General features: G+C 36.5%; 1 long non-coding RNA gene across 2 annotated transcripts in view; it reads left to right on the top strand.

The window, feature by feature from the left end:
* Positions 1 to 1169: 1169 nt before the first annotated feature.
* LOC143849576 (uncharacterized) overlaps positions 1170 to 23412 on the top strand; it is a 79939-nt gene continuing 57696 nt past the window's right edge. The window contains exons 1-6 of one of the 2 annotated variants that reach the window (XR_013235722.1): positions 1170 to 2430; positions 5345 to 5741; positions 5901 to 6034; positions 6120 to 6172; positions 6288 to 6350; positions 7096 to 7342. This is a non-coding gene — a long non-coding RNA (uncharacterized LOC143849576). Of the gene's footprint in view, positions 2431 to 5344; positions 5742 to 5900; positions 6035 to 6119; positions 6173 to 6287; positions 6351 to 7095; positions 8186 to 23412 lie in introns of those variants that run through there. The other variant, XR_013235721.1, reaches the window with a different exon arrangement.

Consider the following 23412-nt stretch of genomic DNA (forward strand, 5'->3'; position numbering starts at 1 on the left):
GACACAGTCATGTTCATTAACGTTCGGAACCTTCTGGTCCATCCAATCCCCCCTCCCCCCCCCCCCCCCCCCCCAAAAAAAAAAAAAAAAAAAAAAACATTTATCTCTGTGGAGATGATAAATGGAGAAATTATATGGTGTATGGCCGTGCATGCACCTGCAGCCCAAAAATAGTGGGGCCCACGTTATTTGGGTAGTCCAAACCATTCATTTGTGGTGCCCTGACATAGATAGGGCGTTCTCCATCGGATGATCCTAATCCTCTGATCCATGGGTGTCTTAGATTGTACTGTCGATTTTAAACCTCCGCAAATCAGAGGGTTAGGCTCATCTGATGGAGAAGATTTTCGGGGCACACCCTATCTATGTCAAAGCCCAACAAATGAATGCTTTGGACCACACAAATAATGTGGGGCCCACTGTATTTTTGGGCTGCACGTGCATGCACGACTCTCCACCGTGTAAATTCTGACATGTGAGATTTTATTTAGTATACAGTATGATATAGTGTTTTTGCGAAAAGCAATGTATGGCCCACTCCATAAGATGATCCAAAATGCCTATTTGTTGGGCTACAACGTAAATAGGTTGTGCCCCAAAAAAACATTTCCACAGGATGATCCTAACCCTCCTCTCTATAGAGGGACTGCACGTTATGGAACTTTTGTAGATCCAAGGGTACGTTAGGATCATCCTATGGAGATGATTTTTTGTGCACAACCTATTTAGGTTTGGCCCGACAAATGGACGGTTTGGATCATTCTATGTAGTGGGCCGTATAGTACCTTTTGTGAAAATACTAAAATATACGGCCACACCACCATATAAAAACTTAAAATAAAGGCCCCCGCCCCACGTCTGTGTGGTTTCGGATACATTCAACTTAACCCTAATGTTGAAACACTACCAATACTAATGAAGACCCCATACACCCCTCTAAACCTCATACCCGAATCCAAACACTATCAAAAACACAGTGGGCCCACATTGTTTGGATGATCTAACACAAATTGAAACCACAGGCGGGTGTACTTGTAACTTTTTAAACATTAGGGGTTAAGTTGAATGTGTCAGAAACCACAGGCGTTTAAGTGTAAAAAGGGGGTCGTATTCATCATCAATCAATAAACTTTAGGGTTAGGGTTGAGGATATTTATACGTGGAGACTCAAGCTTATCTCTTATACCTTCCGCTCTACCGTAAACACCAGAGTCTCGCTTCCTTTGGGGCTTTGATGATAAGCTCGAAATCCTGTCCAGCAGATCATCCACACTGAATCAATGTGAAAGATTGGACTCAAAGTCTGAAATCAAACCAGCAAGAAGAAGCGGGTAAACAATTTCTTCTTGTCTCCCTTTTTACTTCCAACCCAGTTTTGTTTTTACATGAAATTGCACATAGGATGAATACTATTTGGGGGAGTTTACAGATTGACTCCTTAATATATTATTCAAATGGTTATGGGTGGGAAGATGACAGAGAGGAGAAAAGAATAGACTTGTTGTTGTTATTGTATGAATCTGTAGTGTGGAGAGGTATTTGTGTGATTCTCATGGTTGGTATAAGGGTCTATGGAAAGATTCACTTGCTCAGCTTGTTTACAACGATAAGAGGGTGGAGGGGCGTAATTGATTAGAAAATTTTGTAGTCTCGATGGAGTAGATATACTTTGAGAAGCATGGACCCCAAAGAGAATTTTACTTGTTTTGGATGATGTTTGGAAGGTCTAATAAGGTTTTTTGAAGACTTGGATAATTTGACCATTGAACAGATAAATGAGAACATTTGAGGCACTGGTGCTGCCCAGCATGCCAAGCTGGGTTTTGCCTCTTACATAGATATGCAGTATGTGATGACACATGCAAAGACAAAAAAGCGCCCACAGGGCTAAGCACCAAGTATTTGCCGAACTTTTGGATGAGGAACTACAACAGAGGGGGGTTTCTGTAATCCCAGCCTTTGCCACTTATAGAGGTATGCAGTCTCTGATGACACATGCGAAGACAAAGAGCGCCCACAGGATTAAGCACCAATATTTTCCAAACTTTTGGATGAGGAACTACAACAGAGGGGGGGTTTCTGTAATCTCAGCCTTGACTATTTGGTATAAGAGCTCCCACTCAATGGATGCGGCTGCAGCAGGGGATCTTCACCCAAACGACTACACAAGACTTTACCTGATTCTTGGTAGGAGCCGAAACACAGTTTATCGGAGGAATTCTCCAATCGGAATACTTGGAGGCCTCTTATAAGAAGTGGGATTTACGGATCGTCGAATACGTTCCTGAAGACGTTCCCGAGGAAGAAGGGCCTTCACGGAAGAAGGCCAAGGCGAAGGCTGTGGCGGCTGAGGTTGTGTCCAACTCATTTTTCACTGGGATAAGGCCAAGAAACTTTGGGCCGACGTCGGCACTAGGGGCATCCTCACCGGTAGGTACATTGATCTCCATGTCCTTCAAAATTTTGATTTAAAGGCCAAATTTGATGCCCTTCATTGGACACCCATCCTTCACCTCAATGAACCTGTTTACCCTCGATTGGTGCGTCTCTTCTATGCCAATCTCACAATTTTCCCTTCCTTCTTCAAAATCAAATCTAAGATCAAGAAAACTGTCATCAAACTCAACTATCACACTTTTGGCACACTTCTTGGGATTAGCCATGAGGGCCTCTTACAGTATTTTTGGCCGGAAGATGAGACACATTCACTTGATGATCTTGATCATGACACTGTCTATGGTCAGATAACATGGCGCTACCACCCTAATATGCCCCTACAATCTGCCGACCTCATTCCGGTTGCGCGCATGCTCCATAACTTCATGTACCACATCTTCATACCTCGTGCTGGGATGCGTGAAGCCCTAAGACCCTTAGAGGCATATGTTATCTACAACATCCTAGAGGGCCGCCAGCTTTGTCTGCCTTATATCATGTTTCGCTACATGTCGTAAAATGATATTTTATCAATTATAAAATTCATTTATCATCACTTGCCTACAAATGTTTGTTGTGGAGGTCTTTCTTTCAACATTCTCAAGGCAAATCAAGTATATCAATTTTAAAATGAAGCTATCATTTGATTTTTTTGAATACGAGGTTCTTTCCCATTCATCCGTGGTAAACATCGACTTGAAGCCCACCTTCCGATCTCTTAAACTCTTTAGTATGAGGAAGCATGTCGCAAATCGTGTCTCTATGCTTACGCATAAGATGTAAAACATAATTGTATTGTTCATCCTTGCCTTTGCTATAATGGCTACAAATTTTATGTGGATGTATTTCTTTCAACAATCTCAAGGCAAATCAAGGTGTAAGATAATTTGGTGTGGAAGTATTTATTTCAACATTCTAAATAATTTGATGTATTTCTTTCAACATTTGCTAGCGAATCAATGTATAAGATAATTTGATGCGTATGTATTTCTTTCAACATTCTCCTCAAGGCAAATCAAGATATTAGATAATTTGATGTGGATATATTTCTTTCAACATTCTCAAGGCAAATCAAGGTATAAGATAATTCGAGATGGATGTATTTCTTTCGACATTCTTAAGGCAATTCAAGGTATAGGATTAATGACCCGATGTAGCTCAATCAATTCTAAGAATAAATATTTTAGAATTCCTTAGTTATTGTTGTGGACTTGTGGCCGCATAATAAGGCCTCATTTTTAAGGCCTTTTACATATCTAATTGATTACACACATTGTTATTGATAGTCGAAGGAAAACCCAAGTCTCTGTGATCTCTTTCTAAAATTGAGTTACCTATGGGTGTTGGATTTGAGTGATGTACCTGATTCCATTGGAAATAAAAAATATGAGTGGTAACTTGACTTCTCTTGGTCCCTATGGCAAAATCACTGACCAACCTTTATTGCTAGAAATTTGTTGAATCACAACAGATACTAGTAAACTATTCAATATGTGACCCATGAATGGATATTGGATATGCATGCCAAAAAAATTTGGGAGGTTATCCAAAGTTGGGGATGTGACAAATGCAAAGGAAAGCAAGCCAACCTGAAGAAAAAAAAACAGACCTTCATGAGTTAGACCTTTTTCTAGGAATTCCTTGACCATTAGATTCCCATTAAGTTACAATCTATGGCCCCTTTTAAAGTATTTAAACCAATCTATTCGCAATATGCCAATATTAATTAGATTGCAAGCCTGGACATTTTTCAAATTAAATATGGGAAAATATGGGAGAAAATCTTATTAATCCAATCTATATATATACAAAGATAAAGGGCTGTTTCACTGTTCACGGTAACGTGTCATCCCTTCCCTTCCTCCCTCAAGTCTACAAGGCACAAAAATTCCAACTTGGCGTTGCTATTTACATGAGTGGAATTTCATAATTCCCCGTAAATTACTACTGCCTATACGGCTTTTCATTTTCCACCTCTCCGTTACAGATTTTAGATTCTGTTAATATTAATGTTTCCATAAATCTCTCTCTCTCTCTCTCTCTCTCTCTATATATATATATATATATATATATATTTTTTTTTTTTTTTTTAATTTTTTTTATTTATTTATTTATATGTATATAGTTTCAATTTATTTGTGTCCGTTTACATAGACGTTCTGCCTTTTTCCGTTACACTTTGAAACTGACTTTTCCTATTCCATCTCGCCACTACATCTCAGTTGTATGTATTGGTTTCCATTTACAGAGACGTTCTGCCTTCTACAGTTATACTTTGAAACCGGCTTTTCCATACATTCTATATGTTTTCCTTCTTCTTCCATCCATTTGACGAAGGGATTTGCTAGCTTCCATCGCAGAAGGCACTTTGCAGATGGTCTGTTGCATCTGACAGCGGCCACATCATGAATGAAGACAAAACCTGCTGAAAAGTGAGCTGGCTGTCAGATGCAACAGGGGCTATATGCGACATGCCTTTTGCGATGGACACTAGCAAATCCCTTCGATTAAACAATATTTTTAGGTAAAACAATTTTCCCTCTATATATTCATTCCTCTGTGTACAGAGCATGCATGCTCTTCTGATTTCATTTTCGAGGATTATCCTTTATCATTCCATTTCTCTCATTAATCTAAAGGATTTAGATTTTTTTTGCGGAAAGCTATGGGTGTTTTGCAGGACTTTCATTGGATGTCAAGTTTTTCTTCCTTACGTGTCTTCTCAGGTTCGTTTATTCTTCATACGCTTTTTGCAACACTTTGTTTTTTTCATTCATCCTCTTTCCCAACCATCTTCTTGGCATTTCCCTTGAAAAAAGTAGAACAAATAACAATTTTTTATCCATGTTTTAATTTGCATGTGTCTGACAGTATATATATATATAAGGCCCTGCTGTTTGGATTGCAGGAATTTTCCAATGAGAAAAATAGCTCCAAACTGCTAAATTTACCTACCCCATTGTTAAAGGGTTCTACTTTCTGATCGAGGTAATATCGAAGGGATTTTTGAATCATCTGCGCAATGACCTCTCACATCTTCCTCAATAAACGCAGCCTGGCAAAGTAATGGTAACAGTGACAGAGATTTATGAAGTTCCTTTTATCTTTGTTCAAATTTTAGGACATTTGGTGTATAGATTTAGTTTCAAACTTAAAATGGGTATAGAAAGGGTTCATTTGCTTTCATGATACTGGTTTTTTTTTTTTTTGGTGTGTGTGTGTGTGTGTGTGCGCGTGCGTGCGTCTGGATTTTCTCCACAGAATTTCTGATACAGGAGGTACAGAATGGATGTTCTGCACAGGAGGTAAAGAAAGTGTTCTTTTGAATTTATTCTGATGATTACTCGATTGTTATGTTAAAGTTTCAAACTGGGTGTGGTTGCTGTTGTTTGTTTTTTTCTATTTTTATTGTGGGTTTTCTTAGCTAGTGATTTGATAATTTAGTATTGCTTCTTTATTAACAGATTCTGCATTGCTGATGGAGAAAGGAAATTTGAGGATCATGGTTGGGTACGCCTTGGGAGAGACAATGATGCAAGGCACAGATATTTGGCAATGGATTTTGAAAGATTTGGGGCTTAGTCCTGTGTAGTAGAAGGTTTTGGTCTTTTTGAGGTTTTTTTTTTTCTCTTTTTTTTGTTATGCAGTTGTTTTTTTCATAGAGGTTTAAAAATTTGATGCAGTTGTTGACCAGCATTTTTGGCTCTCTGCCTTTTGAGCCTTTGTTATAATCATGGTAATGTTTGGTTTTACACAGATTTCCTCAATCTTTATTTGATTTCTCATCAAGAAAGCCATATTCCAGGTAATAATTTTTTTCTCATCCTCAAATCTAATTTTTGTTCTTCAAGGTTATTCTCCACTTCAAGATCACCTGCATCTTGCTCCATCTCATCATGAACACCATACTCTTGGTAATATATAATTTCTTTTTATCTTCCTCTGCTGCGTAACACCATATTCCTAATAATATATAATGGGAAATGTTATCAGCACTACTGTATTTTGATGAGGGCACTCCTCACTTTATTAAAAGTACAGTATGGCCCGCACCATAGGATGATCCAAACCGTCCATTAGATGGGCCACAGCCTAAATAGGTTGTGCCCCAAAAATTATTTCCATAGGTTGATCCTAACCGTCCGATCTATAGAGGGTATAGAGGGTTTGAATCAACCCTCTAACATTCAGATCGGAGGGGTAGGATCAACCTATGGTAATGATTTTTGGGGCACAACCTATTTAGGCTGTGGCCCATCTAATGGACGGTTTGGATCATCTTATGGTGCGGGCCATACCATACTTTTAATAAAGTGAGGAGTGCCCTTGTCAAAATACAGTAGTGCTGATAACATTTCCCTATATAATTTCTTTTTTGGAGCTTGAAAAGCAGTCAAGCAGTGGTTTGTGAAGATTATTCGGAAGATTTTGGTGAGTGTGCGGAGGAAAAGAAATTTGTTCAAATATGATTCCCACCAAGTGGATAACTGAAGCTTGCATATTGAAGAATTTCCATACCAGCAATCATATTTATCACCAAGTGGATAACTTTTATTTTCTTTTGGCATGTTTCTTTACCTTTTTTAAAACATTGAAATATATTAGTTATTAATTATGTAATTTGCTTATTCCATGGTTTTATGATTTTATTCTATGCAGGTATCAAAACAATCAAGGATTGGTGCAGGGTTTTATGCTTTTTTTTTTTTTTTTTTTTTTTGACTTTCATTGATCATGAAAAATGTCCAAAACAAGGGGACAAGATTTCTCCGACGCGGGATATGTCATGAGTCCCGTCGATTACATCGCATAGAAAAAGAAAGGAAGCAAAGTACATAATCATCCCACTCCAACCACCGTGTTATCATGCAGAAGGTGCCCGTCCGCCATTCGTTCTCTGCAACAGGTATGGATTTTCTGTGAAACCCATCAGGGATTAGTATTTATTTGGTAATTAGATGGGTCATCTGCATTTTCTGTGGTCAGTTTAGGGATTTGGGAGTTTTCAGTTTTGGAGTACATATTGGTCTGGTAATACTAATAATGTTACACCTCTCTTCATAATAGATCATGTGAAAAAAACACAAAAAATACCATGTTTCCTGCTATTACGTATGAAAAGACGTTCTTAGTTTCTGTTGGATGCAATCTGATGCTAGAAATTTCAATGACCTCCAACGTGCATTTAAACTTCAATTATGAACACAGTTGCAAAACACTTAAAAGCACTAACAGATTTGTAGACCAAGTGAGAATATTCCACGGCTCAGCCTTACTGTTGCATTACAATCTTTGCTGTGGTTGCTGTGTTTTCTTTCTTCTTCTTTTAAATCTACAGAGTAGCCCTGTAAAGGATGGGTTATTGTAGCTTGAAAGGTATGGGGAAAAACCTTTGATATTCCACATAGAGTAGCCCCTGCAAAGGATGGGTTGTGGTAGCTTGAAAGGTATGGGGAAAAACATTTGATATTCCACATATGTTTCACTTGCACAGAAACTGCTCGATGAAATGTTTTTAAGAAAAGAAAGAATTTTTTACCTACCTTTTGTGCAATGTTAGTCTTTTACATCCGAGCAGAGATTTGCTCTTGCTGGCCTTTCCTTTTTTCATGACAATTCCTTTCAGGTTTATCCAAAAAACTTTCTCTTTTTCACATTTATATAGTATAGATAGTCATGGAATTCTATAGGGATATGTTATGTTTCATTTAATTGTAGGCATCATTTTCCTAAGCTTTGTAATAATCTACTATGGCAACATTGTTTATATTGGGTTTTTAAGGTTTTTGATTTGTTGAATCTAGGATTGCCTAAGATCGTTTGTTCGCATGGTACAACTTGATATATCTCACTTACCTGCTTCCATCAAAGACAATATCACCAGCCAGGTTGTTTCTATCTCTATCTAGAAGCTATTCATTTGACCTTATTTTTGTGCTTCCTTCTCATTTCCTGTTGTTGCATATAAATGGAAAAAAATTTCAATATTACTTCATTTTCTTTGTTTCAGTATGTGCAGGCAGTTCTTTGCCTTTTTATTTGTTTTGGAATTTTGATTGTTGATATGGAAATGAAGCTTTTCACTTTACTGAGATTTTATGTAGAACCCATGTCAGGAAAAGTGATGAAATGCGTTTGTAAACTATGGTCTCTAGGTTTTGAATGTGAATACTTGTTTTATCTCAATTTGTAGACCGTCAAATACACTTATTAAGACACACAATAGACTTCTAATCAAACCCAATCTTAACAAAAAATTGTTTCACATCCTTGGTTAAATCAAATCTATAACTATAATCCTGCAACCAGTCAAAGTTAAACACAGGACACTATCAGTTTAACTGATTTTGGAACTGTTTTAAAACAACACAAAATCAGCATATCACAATGATCCAATTGGGAGAAAACATTTAAACAACATGTAATCAGTTTCACATTTTCGGTCTTTGAACTGTTTTTTTATTTAATCTCGGTATATTAGGGCCGCTAAAAATGTCTCATTCAAGAAGGTGAGTTGAGGTGAGCTCAATTTGGGTGATTCATGGCAGTTTCTATAACGCATCCACCCTTGGAAGAAGATATGCCAAAGTCCTATAAAGCAACTACAACCAGAATAGATGACTTTAAAATGGTAATAGACACTGAGAAGTGAACAACAAAATGAAAAAAAAATAGGAATGGAAGAAAAGCAGAGGAAGTGAGAACCTATTACTGTAAGAAAGAGAGCTGAAAATGATAAACGTCAGGGTGGATCAAAGAGAAAATAGAGATTAGAAAGGAGATAAAAGCAAGAGGAAGCTCAAGAAATTGGAGCTCACCTTCTTCTGTATAAGCTTCTTCCGCCAGTAATAGTTTCCAAAACATGACAAAAAATGGAATTAATTGAGAATACTGCAAATAAAAGCATGCAAATGATTAATCAAAGAGAATCAAAATGTGTGGGTCCATAAAGTAGGAGGTAGGTCAAGAAATTGGAGCTCACCTTCAACACCACATTATTTTGAATGTGAATACTTTTTTTATCTCAATTTGTAGACCGTCAAATACACTTATTAAGACACACATTAGACTTCTAATCAAACCCAATCTTAACCATAAATTGTTTCACATCCTTGGTTAAATCAAATCTATAAATATAATCCTACAACCGGTCAAAGTTAAACATTGGACACTATCAGTTTAACTGATTTTGGAACTGTTTTAAAACAACACAAAGTCAGCATGTCACAATTATCCCAATTTGCGAGAAAACATTTAAAGAACATGTAATCAGTTTCACATTTTCGGTCTTTGAACTGTTTTTTTATTATTTAATCTCGGTATATTAGGGCCGCTAAATATGTCTCACTCAAGAAGGTGAGTTGAGGTGAGCTCTAATTTGTGGAGCTTCCGCTTATTTTATATCTTTTCTAATTTTTATTTTCTTTGATCCACCATTTGCATGCTTTTATTTGTATCATTCTCAATTAATTTCTTTTTTGGGCAGGTTTTGAAAACTGTTATAGGTGGAAGAAGCTTATACAGAAGGTTCGAAACTTTCATGATTCTTTGCACTTTTCTGCCTTTTGGAACTGTAGCTGAGAAGATCTGATGTTACATTTCAATGTCAAGAACTACTCGATGCTTCGCATTTGGTGGAAGTAGAAACATAGTATTGCTTGATCCCGAGATTGACCCACGGTTAGTTTTATCAACATGTTCTCAAGAATGTGGTAAGCTGTATTTTTTTTTGGAATGTTTTTTTCTTCTTTGTTAGTCTGTTTTTATCCTCTTGCTTCAGTTTTTGAATTTTGATTGCATATGTATACTGCCGAATTCTGGGAATGTTGTGCGCTTTTAATTTTTTATAGCAATTTTTTTCACATTCAACAGTTTCTTGCAAAAGGAGCTCTCTCTATTTGTCTGACTTTTGTCTTTATTTTCCTGTATTGGGAAAGGAATTGGTCTTTAGTTTGATTATAACAGTTGGACATGTTTCGTGTGTAGAATTTCTTGGTTGTCTCACTAGACAAATCCAAAACATTCTTCCTCGATTTAACATTTGTTATCCCATGAAATGAGGATGTTTTTATAGACAGCATCATAACATGAATTGTATAATCTTAGTTGATACCCATTTTTAAGATGGGGATTTTTATTAGGTTTCGCATTTCCACCCATGTAAAAACATTAAACAATCTTCTTTGAATTAGATTTTTTTACTCTTTTAGAGTCGAATTATAACGACTGAAAGAAAAATAAGGACCTGGAATCTCTCCCTGTTTTCACATCTCTTCATTGAAAAGTTACATCTTCCTTAATTTTGTATCTCTTGGTATCGTCAACACATGAAAAATTACAGCTTTCTTACATTCATATCTCTTTGTATGTCTCTTTGTACGCCTCACTACTGTCTACTAGAGTTCTAACCGTTCGAATTTCTGTAGCATCTACTAAATGTTTTACAGTGGTTACTCTGTCCACTTTTTATACAATGTTGTAGCCTCATGCCGAATTTGTTGAGATGCAGCTGGTATGGGTGGCCCCCCTCCTTCCTATACCAACTACTAAATGATTTCTTATATTTGAGATGTGCCCCCCTCCTTTTTCTGTAGCAACTACTAAATGATTTCTTATAATCTGATATTTAGCAACTACAAATTATTTCTTATAATTTGTTGAGATGTGTCAAACCAGTACATTCTCCACCGGCATCAACCACTCACTCCGTGCATCGCACGGGTTTCTTACTAGTATATATATATATATATATATATATATATATATATATATATATATATATATATATATATATATAGAGAGAGAGAGAGAGAGAGAGAGAGAGAGAGAGAGAGAGAGAGAGAGAGAGAATATATATATATATATATATATATATATATATATATATAGAGAGAGAGAGAGAGAGAGAGAGAGAGAGAGAGAGAGAGAGAGAGAGAGAGAGAGGAAAGTGTTGGTGAGCTTAAGCGCCCAATCACATTGGGGCCTACTTTGTTAGGATGATCCAAAGCATTCATTTGAAAGGCCCTTACATAGATGGGGTGTGTACCAAAAATCAGCTCCATAGGATCATCCTAACCCATCCATTTGTGGAGGTCAAAATGGACAAACATTATTTATCCACAAATCTGCCCATTTTTGTCCTCCACAAATGAATGGGTTAGGATGATCCTATCGAGCTGATTTTTGGTACACACCCTATCTATGATAGGGCCTTGCAAATGAATGGTTTGGATCACCACAGAAAATGTGGGACCCATGTGATTGGGGCGCTTAAGCTCAGCTCACCAACACTTTCCTCATATATATATATATATATATATATATATAAGAGAGAGAGAGAGAGAGAGAGAGAGAGAGAGAGAGAGAGAGAGAGAGAGAGAGAGGTGTTCCTGCGCAGCTGCTCATATAGCTTATTTGAGCAGCTGCTTCAGAAACTCATGTGGCCCCACATTTTTTGGGTGATCCAAAGCATTCATTTGGAAGGCACTTCCATGGATAGGGTGTGTACCAAAAATCAGCCCTTTAGGATCATCCTATCCCTGCCATTTGTGGAGGGAAAAAATTATCAGAAACAGTGTCTGTCCATTTTCCCCTCCACCTTTGATTGGGTTAGGATGATCCTATAGGGCTGATTTTTGCTAGACACCCTATCCATGGAAGGGCCTTTCAAATGAATGCTTTGGATCACCCCAAATATGTGGGCCACATGAGTTTTTAGAGCAGCTGTTCAGATAGCTTATCTGAGCATGGATTTTTAAAACAAGGGTGGGCCCACATTTTTGGGGTGATCATAAGCATTCATTTGGAAGGCCCCATCATGGATGGCGTGTGTACCAAAAATCAGCTCCATTGGGTCATCTCAACCCTTTCATTTGTGGAGGGAAAAATTGGGCAAATTTGTGGACGAACAGTATCTGTCCATTTTTCCCTCCTCAAATGGACATGTTAAGATGATCAAATTGAGCTGATTTTTGGTACACACACCATCTATGATGGGACCTTCCAAATGAATGCTTAAGATCACCCCCAAAATGTGGGCCCACCCTTGTTTTAAAAATCCATCCTCAGATAAGCTATCTGAGCAGCTTCTCACAAACCATTTCCTATATATATATATATATATATATATATATATATATACTAGTAAGAAACCCCGTGCGATGCACGGGTGAAAAAACAAAAGCCCTAAAAACTTACACTTAAATAGCTTGATTGCATGATAAAAAATACCGTAAGAGGTAAATAGAACCGAAAGAGAGATCCAAAGAAGCGGCAAGCCTGTTGGGAAATGAAATTAAAATGTAGCTGGCAATGTTTCATAACTAATATAAACAACCTAACAATAAGGTATTCACCTTTCTAATATGACTTCTCTCAACAGCCTATTGATATGACAGATGTGAGGAAAATAGAAAGACCAAGCATGAAAAGAACCTCAACCACAATATAGTACTATCAATTGAAGAGGTGGATATAAAGGAGGTGGATTTTGATATGGCCATTCCTAGCACAACCAAACTGATAAACAATTTGGATAGTTGAATACGTGGGCCCCACCTTGACAAACGAAAGACCCCCACTCAAAATAACAAAGGACAATTTACTATCCTTCTTTTCATTACAATGACGAATCCAAATCTAAACCCGTAAAGTGGTATTAGAACATCACAAAAACTTTGAATTCTACATGGACACAGTAATGAACCTCAATTCTACAGCCTGTGCGATGCACGGGCAAAAAAAGAAAGTTTGGCTTAAAATTGTTTTAAAGGCAGAAATATGCATTCGTTAAAAATATTAAGTTTGGAGATGCAGGTTTTGCCTCAAAACATATGAAAAAAGAGTAATAGCTCTTATAAATTATCTATTTAAAAATGGACATGAAAATGGAGGAGGAAAGAATAACAAATTCATTTTCTTGGAAAGAGGAAGGAATAACAAATTCAGTTTCGTAAACATAAACAGAATGAAAATCGAGCAAAATCCCAACTTCTAAGCCAACAAATCAAAGACAGACTATCAACAGAAAGTTCAAGTGGTGAACATTGTCTCCTGTACTTAAGTGATGAAATAAGATGAAACCTCAATTTCCCACTCTACTCCACCCAAGCAACTGTCATTCTTTGCAAGTAGACCTCTCCAACTGCAACTCAAACCTGCAAGCTCAACAACAAAATTATTCATGTGGGACCTATGAAAAAGCAACTACGGAAGGATTAGAAGATTTCGGTTCTTTATCAAAAAGCAGAAATGCAACTACGGAAGCATTAGAAGATTTTATTTCTTTATCAAAAAGCAGAAATTTTGAATAAGTAACTCCTATGATCCAAATTTCAAAATACATACCATTTAGGACAAGTGTGACAATGAGCAAAAGGAGATGCTGTTTTGCTGATAATGATCCATACAGTTGGTTATTCAAGCACAATAAAGAGATCATTAACCTTGGTATGGTGGGTTGAACAGATGAGACACCACAAACACCCCTTGTTCGGTCAAAGCTGTACCCACTTGGAGGGTAAAGCCAGCTCCTAAAGAATGGCCAGCAACACATACATTGGAGGTTCCTAATCTATCAACCGCCAAATTTAGTGCCTTGAAAGCTACATTATATCTGACAGATTTGTAAACCCTACTTGGTAAAATGCAACTACGGAAGGATTAGAAGATTCCGGTTCTTTATCAAAAAGCAGAAATGCAACTACGGAAGCATTAGAAGATTTTATTTCTTTATCAAAAAGCAGAAATTTTGAATAAGTGACTCCTATGATCCATGTTGGATATAGTTGGATATATGTAATAAGCCTGAGGGCATAGATGTAATTATGCTTCTCCATTATTAATAAATATATTAGTATGTGTATGCATATTTATATGTTTGTGTCTTGATGTATGCCCGTATGTTTGCTCATACATTTATGAGTGCATGTATGCAGAATTTTAGAAAGGGATTTTTACTTATTTATGAGTGCATGTATGCAGAATTTTAGAAAGGGATTTTTACCTATAAGTATTTCATTTATAAAATATACTCTGCTTAGCCATTCTAACATATTATTTAGCCAAAAAATAATTTTTAGAAAAAAAATATTTCTACTAAGTATTTATTTATGTTGCATGCATTAGACATTGAACTTGTTTTCTTCAACATGAACTTTTGAGTAACGCTAAAAAGACAATGTTTTAGTCTGAAGAGTTTGTTGTTATATTCCTCTGATGTTTTGAATAATTTTTATTCAAAAAAATTGTGTACATATGGGCCATGTGTCCAACAGAAAAATAATCGGAGACCAACATCGATCAAAGCCTTGACCCCTAATTATTATGGCTCAAAGCAGTCCGCCAGACGAAATTTGGTCGGCGGCTGGACTCCACCTAGCATTGAACACATCTAATGGACATACTACTAATTAACCTTAACATTTAGTTGAAAATGTAACCCTCTATCTTTTTCTACTTTACCATTTCAACTTTTATTGGTAAGAAACTAGTGAGGGCATTTCAAGTTATTTTTTTGGAAAATGACTGAAAACCCTCTACATAAAAACATATCTAAGAGTCTGCCCAAAATTTTCTTGATTACCAATAGCATAGTATTGTGTCCTAAATAGTTTTTAATTTTTTGTCTCTACCAATTTCAACCTTAATTATATTAGGGAAAACTACTAAAAACTGACTACATCACAACATATCTATAAGAATCTCCACGTAATTTTCTTAATTACCAATAGCTTAATCTGCCCATTTTATCCTTATATTACCTAATTAGATAATGTTTACTTTTCCTAAGAAGGGACAAATTCTTAAATATCTCTCCCTATCATTAATCATTTGGAATATATATATATATATATATATATATATATATATATATATATCTCCCTCTAAAAAAAAGATAAAAATGCAACGGGAAGGAAGAAACACCGCAAAGAGTCGTCTTTCTCCTCCTCAAAGAGTCATCTTTGTCCGTTGTTTCAGAACAAAGGCTCCTTTGAAAAAAGTGGCTCTCCAAAGGGGGGAATTGCTTTGTAAAAATAAAAGATAGGTAACCGGAAACATAAGTCCCTTTGACCTTTTGAGTTAAAGGATTGCTAAGGGGGGTGAATTTATTGTGAAGCGGGGTGAATTATTAGTGCCCTTTCACTTTCGTCTGTATTTTCCAAACAAAATCCTGTCTTGGAAGTGTTTTCAAGTCCTTTATGAGATGACCTAATTATTGCTAGTCCCACGCAACATGAAAATCAAATCCATAAGATAGATCAACTTTCGATCACTTATGATCGAAAAAATTTCTTTATGGAAGTTGGAGCAGGCAGTTGTTTATGGAGATTTTGGTTCTAGAAAAAATTCTTAAGAAGATGAGGACGAGGACGATGACCTATGATGAAGAGAGGGCTTCTTTCAATGACCCAACCGATAAAGAGATGTCGGGAGATCTTCTCCGGAAGCAATGGAAACTATTTAAGCTAAGGACCCAAGATTGCCCTTGGAAACTTTATAGCCTCTATGGGACAGACACGGTCAAAGACACCCACTTGCTGTTGCATAAACATCCTTTCTTCAAACTAATCTTGAACGAAGAAAGAGTGGTGAGGAGGCAGAACTGGGAAGCTAACAAGGTGGTGGGCATCCAGCTGGTGGGGGAAATGATTGCTAGCAGAAAAATTCCTGGATTCTTGGATCGGGTTCCGGAGGATCTCCTCATTGAAATGCCGGATTTCCAAATCCAGCACATCCTGGAGGAGTTGGAGAAGTGCTCGGCATAGGTGAGCGGTCTAAAGATGAGTTGCTGCTGGAATTTTCTGAAAGTAGGGTGGTTTCCATAGCGTTAGGGACATTGTCAGAATCTTAGGTCTTTTTGGTAACATAAGTACACTTGCGGAGGTTTAGAGGTAGTCTTTGGGTATTCGAGGTCATACTTTAGGATACCTTTTGTTCTGTATTTGGGACTCCTGGTCGCAACCCTTGTAAAGATGTTTGAAAGATTGAAATAAATTGTCATTTTTCAAACAAAAATAAACTTTCGGTCACCAGATAGATCAACAATATTGATCACGTGGGAGCAAAAAAATCTATAGTTAGGAAAGATTCATCTTTTAGCGAGATAATAAATGCACCTTGTCACGCCTCGACCCCACTTTGTAAATATTGTTCGATTCTGGGTCTTCTACCCTCGTCGGTTTTATTTTCCAATAGCACTAACCGAGTCCAACACACTCCGTGGGGCCCGCCCCTTGGAGATGCTGAAAACACATCTACACATGGAGAAGGAGAATCCACATATATAGCCTAGGAACATTCTCTCGCTTTTCGATGTGGGATCTTACACACCTCATTGTTATACGAGGGACATACCTCCTTAGATCTCTGTTTTGAAAAAAAAAGGCGATGGTGGACATTGATCGAATGGAAAACAGCGGAGCATGGGCCCACTGTTTTGCACTCATGCATAGCATGGGCCCCCGAATTTTAGTCTAATATATGTTAGAATATATCAGATCCATTAAGATCTAACCGTAGGATTATTGGGTACTGATTAATTAATTATTTAGATTAAGAAACATAGTTGATTAGGAGTGCCTCGCCATAGTTCTTATCCTTATTACTTACCATATTCAAGAGAATTCAATTTATATGAGAATTCCTTCATCCTTCCAGGACAGAAAGTGCCTGCGTTATTGTGGAACAGAGTTAAATAACACTCGATCTTTAGAAATGTTTCCCCATTTTTGGATTGTGAATTGTAGAAAAAAAAATCTTAGGAGTAGTCACTACAACAATAAGCACATATTTAGTTATATCTCTAAGTATATTTGCTACGTTTTCATCTTAAATTTCCATTATTACATTAGGAAACTGAGTTTCCTTCTAATTTCAATTCCTTGGGCAAGATCCATATACTAGTTTAGATTTTTTTTCCCTTACCTTGTTCCTCATCCTTTGAATTCTAGAGTTGGATATTGTTGACACCCCATTTTGACCGGACCCTAATTCCCCAAAATCGAATAAGTTCCCGAAACCCGAACCCCATAAATCGAGCCAAGTCGTACCCCAACCCAGGTCTTGGGTTCAAGTTGAGCGTAACAAAGGGGGGTGAATTATCTAGCCCTAGTGTACCTATATCAATCTCATGTGCCAAAAAAATCTAAATTCTACCCCTCCTTCCTACCTGAGCCACTCCTTCGTAGGGAAAAAAGTGGTTATAAATACACTAAAGTTGGGTTGTCTAGGGAGGAAAATGGGGGTGGAATTTATCACTTCCCTTAAAATGGATCGAATTAGGGCTTCGAAAGGGCGGTTCCATTTTCGTTGAAAATCGAGGAGAGAGGGGTTCTCTGATCTGCAGAGGGAGAAATTGAGGGAGAGGAGAAGACTGAGAGATTTGTAGAGAAAATCTCGAAGAGAGATCAAAGGAGAAAGAAGAGAGAAGAAGATAGAGAGATCTAAGACAAATTAGTGAGGGAAAGAGATACGGGTCTTTGATCTTTTTTTTTTTTTTTAAAAGAGTAGATCTGAAAAAAAGAAAAGCTGAAGGAGAGTTTCTAATAGCAGAGAGAGATATCTCTAATTCATTAGTGCAAGTGCTTTACAGGTATTTCTCTTACTTGTATTGTTTGGGAGTCATTGAACATTCAGATATATGGCATTTTCTTAAGGTTTTCTGAAACTTGACTTTTATGTTTGAGAGAAAGGAAACCATTGCATCTGTCATCAGTTTTTTTTTTTAATCTATATGATTGATGCATTTCATTTTAAAAAAAAAATTCGCTTTGGATTCTATTTTGCATGTTATAAATCATTTGTGAACTAGAGCAATTCCTTTCTGATCTTATGACATAATGGTGAATCCGGCTCAGTTTCAAATCTTTATATTGTGTCCAGTGGTGTGTTTAGTATATTTGTGATACATGGAAAAGACTCGATGAGTAGATCTGCTTTAGATTGCGTGATGTTTAGGTGTTCAGAATGCAGGACCATGTTGATGTCTCGGTTTTATTTCACATATATTCTTTTTTCTGTTAATAGGTTATAAATAGCTAATGATTTTTCTTTTGATAGAATTGGCGGATAGTGCCATTTTATTTTGTGATCATTTGAAGAGCCAAATGAGAATTTCATTTCATCATGATTTCTTGAGGTCTTTGCTGTAGATTTCCTTTATAGCTGATTATAGTGTTTTGACTTTTCGCTTGATTCTCCTTATGATTGTGGATGTTATGATAAGGGGTGTAGAATGAGAGTCATATTTAAGATTAGAGTTTAAGAACTCTAGTTTCAGCTATCTTATTAGAGATTAAACCAACAACATTTTTTTTTGTTATTTCATAAATGTGATAGAACCAGGTATTTTGACTTACAATTTTTCTTATTAAGTTCTTCCAGAATATACTAGAAGACAAAGCTTTGAACTTATGATTTTGTTTGAATTAAGGTACTGGAATGTATTGTTGTTTTTGTGATGTTTCAAATAAAAATTACCAAGATGGATATCTGAAAATGATAAGCTCTCTTTATTTCTATGGTAATTTTCCTAGTTTCAGTTGAATATTGTAATACAAAATCCTTTATTTCATAATCTTTCACACATCCTATGGATATAAGATAAATGTTGATTAGTTGAGAATTTTCATGATTACTTTATGTTACCTTGTTTTTTACATGAGTTACTTTGATATGAAGGTATTCAATGCACGTATTTCTTCCTAAAAAAAAGGGTAGCATTTTCATGATATGTGATGAGTGAATAATATTCTTAATTCAATAGGTTATACAGTTTTGTGTCTTATTAGTTCATCAAGGCTTGAAGTAAGGTTCAAATAAAACTAACTAAAAGTTCATGGTATACATATTGGGTCATATTCCTTTGTGATATATAGGCGAGTTCCAGGGTATTTGACGACTATTAAAGCATTGAGTTTTTTTATTTCATTCAAGCTGTTAATATGTTTTGGGAACTGGCTTTCAATTGAGAATTGGTTGAGACCTCTTCCTCTGCTTCCTTGAGTGAATGGGCTAAAATTGATCTGTTGTTTGTATTCCTTTTTGTTAATTCAATAGTTAACCACCGTAACCTTGGTCTTTGTAAAGCTGTCAAGATGAATAAAGAAGGTGTAAAATTTGTGTGCCTTGTTGATCCGTTTAACATACTACTTGTGGTGGCACAAAGTTTACAAGCTTCAATTGGTTGGAAACAGCTATAGTTTTGATAAATACATGAAGTTGGCTTGTTCTTAAATGGATATATACTTTATTACAGCAACTTTATCACAGAATTTGCATGCTAACTCACCGACTTTAAGTTTGCACTAGGTGAAATGCCTAAAACATTAGCCATAATTAAGAGAGACATTTATAGAAATATTGGCTTGTGTTCTTGACTCCATATGTGTAGAGGACTACTTTAATGGAATTTAGGTTGCTTGAATGACAAATTCTTCAATTGGATAGATGGATAGATGATTTGGGAGGGTATATCTGACCTAATATATTCAATTTGTTCCATGATTGTTGTGAATTAAAATTATATGTGATTTCCTTTCTATTAACTTGTTCCAATTTAATCATCCATGGCATGTCATGATAATATGTTCATATTGTCTGTGTAAAGTATTACCCTTCTTCATTCTATAGAAATGAATGGTTTAGACCATTGATTTTATTATTTCTTATCTGCATTCTCTTTTGCAAACAGATTCTGTTCAATTAGAGTTAGTTCCATTTCATTTTTTTTTAAACTAGTTATCATTTGTCATTTAAGGTAGATGATGTTTACATTTTTTTTGAAATCTGTATAAATATTTAAACTTTAGGGGTCTGAGGAAAATGTGTCTATTTGATGATTATTGGTCAGTTGTACATTTCATTGAAATCATGTGTTTACTTTTCTTTAGGAACTTGAGGTATGTTTTGGGTGTTCCATGTATTTCATTTTCAGGAGGTTTTTCAAAAGAATATAAAGGCATGTGTATACTCATTGGATTGGATAACAGGTGGTAGTTATCAAAATAGAGCAATATTTACTCTAACTTTCATAATGATGTTATTATATCTTAGGCAATCATATGTAATCTGTTCATCTTTTCCAAGGTAATTGTATCCTTTCTCGAATTCTTAGTTGTCCTATGAAGTCTACTTTGGTTTAGGATTTATCCAAGATATCTGTTAGTCTTTCCAATTGGTTTAGGGAAATGAAAGAGTCATCTAGAGCCCCCTATAGAAGACATGCTTTGTCTCTATAGTAAGTTACTCTTTAGGAGACAAGCCCTGTTTCATTAGAAAAGTACCCTCATTTAGGAGACTCTCCAAGTCTCATAACTTGCACCCCTAACTAAGTTAAAGACTAGCTTAGTCTTTTAGTTGCCATATCCTATTTATCATTGCAAGGGCAATGATAGGGATACTTGGAGCCCATCTCTGTGTCTAGGAGACTTGCTTAGTCTCACTAGCACCCTTCTTTGTCTCCTCTTCTCCTAGGAGACTTGCTTTAGTCTATTTAGCACTCCCTTTAGAGCTTATAGAGTAGGAGTCAGCCCCATAGAATAGGAGTCTACCCTCTAGTTAGGAGTTAGTTCTTCAGTAGGATTTAGTCCTACTATCGTACAGAGTTAGGATTTTGTCCTACTTTTATAGAGTCATAGGATTCTGTTCTATTGTCATAGAGTCGTAAGATTCTGTCATACCCTTGCAAAGTTTAGGAGCCCGTCCTACCCTTGCAGACTTTAGGAGTCTGTCCTACCTTGACAGACTTTAGGAGTCTGTCCTACCCTTATAAAGTATAGGAGTCTGTCCTAACCTTTTAAACATGATTCAAACATGAATTCCCAAGATCTAGAGCTTAGCCTCAATATCCAACTCTGGAATTCGAAGGATGAGGAACAATGTAAGCGAAAAAAAAATCTAATTTAGTATATGTATCTTGCCCAAGGAATTGAAATTAGAAGGAAACTCAGTTTCCTAATGTAATAATGGAAATTTACTATGAAAACACGGCAAATATACTTAGAGAACTAAATATGAGCTTATTGTTGTAGTGACAACTCCTAAGATTTTTTTTTCTACAATTCACAATCCAAAAATGGGGAAACATTTCTAAAGATCAAGTGTTATTTAACTCTGTTCCAGAAGAACGCAGGCACTTTCTATCCTGGAAGGATGAAGGAATGCTCTTATACATTGAATATGACTGTCTTCTGACCGAGGTGAGATTTAATGTTAGTCTAATTTATAACTCGTTTAATCTTCATAGTTTCTTTACATAATTATTTTGGGAAATTATATTTTCACCGCCTTTTTGTCCTTAGCCACTCTTTCTAGTGTATTTAGGACTACTTTTTTAAACACTAGAAGGGGGAGTGGCCCAACGACAAAAAGGGGGTGAAAATATCACTACCCTTAAAAAATATGGGATGGGGGTTGCTAGCAAGACGGGATCCGTGCTAAAAAAAGCACAAGATCCTCTATCGTTACACGTGCTCAAGAGACAAAAAGAGAGAGCGTGTATCCCCACAAATCCAAAAGAAAAAGGGTAAAAATATCCAAATCCTTTGGTTATTCTCATCCCTTATTTATTTTTGGCACAAGATCCCGTTTTGAAGTGTTTTCCAAGAGTGATTGAGATTGTCATGTGGAGTGTGTTGCATGCCATAGAGAGATTATCTTGACTGTCTTGGTTATCAGATCCCACACGGACAACCTTGAATTGTTTGTTGGATGGACAAGTAAAATACATTTCTAACATACATGCAACTTTATCTATTTCTTTAAATAATTCAAAAATGCTAATTAGTGGAACTATTTTCTATGAGGGTCTGTTTGGTTGCCTGGCATGGACTTGGAGAGTACTGGAATAAGTAGTCAACATGGAGGAGACAAGCGTTGGATTTGCCTGGAATTACCTCGAAGAATAGTCGTTGAAAGTTTTCGGTTGTGCAACATAGGCTCGGAGAGTAGGGGAATAAGGACGGGGTGTCATTACCAATGCATAGAGAGAGAGACAGAGAGAAAGCACGGCTCTCAAGAAATTTAAAGCGAAATTCCACCTTTTTTGGGTGTGTTTGATTGCACAAAGCCAGGATAGTTTAGGGGTTTTACTTTGCATTTGGGTGCCACATCAGCAAAATCTCTTGTTTGGTTGCCATTGTAGCATCGAAATCTCTAGATACTACAAGACAAGATTCATAGGTCATTATTGCATGTCTAGTGACATGACATCCATGTCCCACCCTTATACCTTCCGAGCCATGTCTGGTGACATGGCATCCATCTCCCCTCCTTATAACTTCCAAACCAAATTTCTCAAAAAGGTGGATTTTGGCTCGGAGAAGAACGCCTTTTCTCTTTCTCTCCTTCTCTCTTGCTCTCTCTTTCCTTTTTATACTAGTAATGACACCCCTCCCACTACTCTACAAGGTTGGCAACCAAGCACCACTTATCACTATTCTAGAAGGTAAATTCTAGGTAAATCAAAATTTTGTCTCCTCCCTATTGAGTAGTTATTGTTGGAGAAAATATGTCGGTGGTGATGGTGGGAAATAAAAAAGAAAGAGATGCTTCAAAGCGCGTTGTCGCTTTCCTGAAGATAATATTCGCTCCCACTAGTTAGTGTGCAAGGGGTATCACGAATTTGCCTCCAACATACAATGAAGCCTGGTGTTATCTGTATCTAATGTTTATTGACGCTTTGTACTAAGCGAAAACAAACTCTAAATCACCTTTGGATAAACAAGTATTTGAGACACCGGTTACTGTTTCTGCAGAAAACAGTACACTAGAATGGATTTGTGAAAAGAAAGCAAAGAACAAAGCTGATAAACTTTCAAGAGAGTAATTTTGGCTATGGATTTACTCGAACTCAAGTCCCACAAGTGTAATTTTTGTATTTTATTTCAAAGGTTGTTATCTACTCTTTTAATAGAGTATTTGGCAACCTTTATGTTTGATTTGCACCCCTACAAGGGCACCTTTTAAAAGCATGTT

Source organism: Tasmannia lanceolata, unplaced genomic scaffold, assembly GCF_043159265.1.
Source record: "Tasmannia lanceolata isolate RefF3 unplaced genomic scaffold, GAP_Taslan_0.1 ptg000018l, whole genome shotgun sequence".
NCBI lineage: Eukaryota > Viridiplantae > Streptophyta > Magnoliopsida > Canellales > Winteraceae > Tasmannia > Tasmannia lanceolata.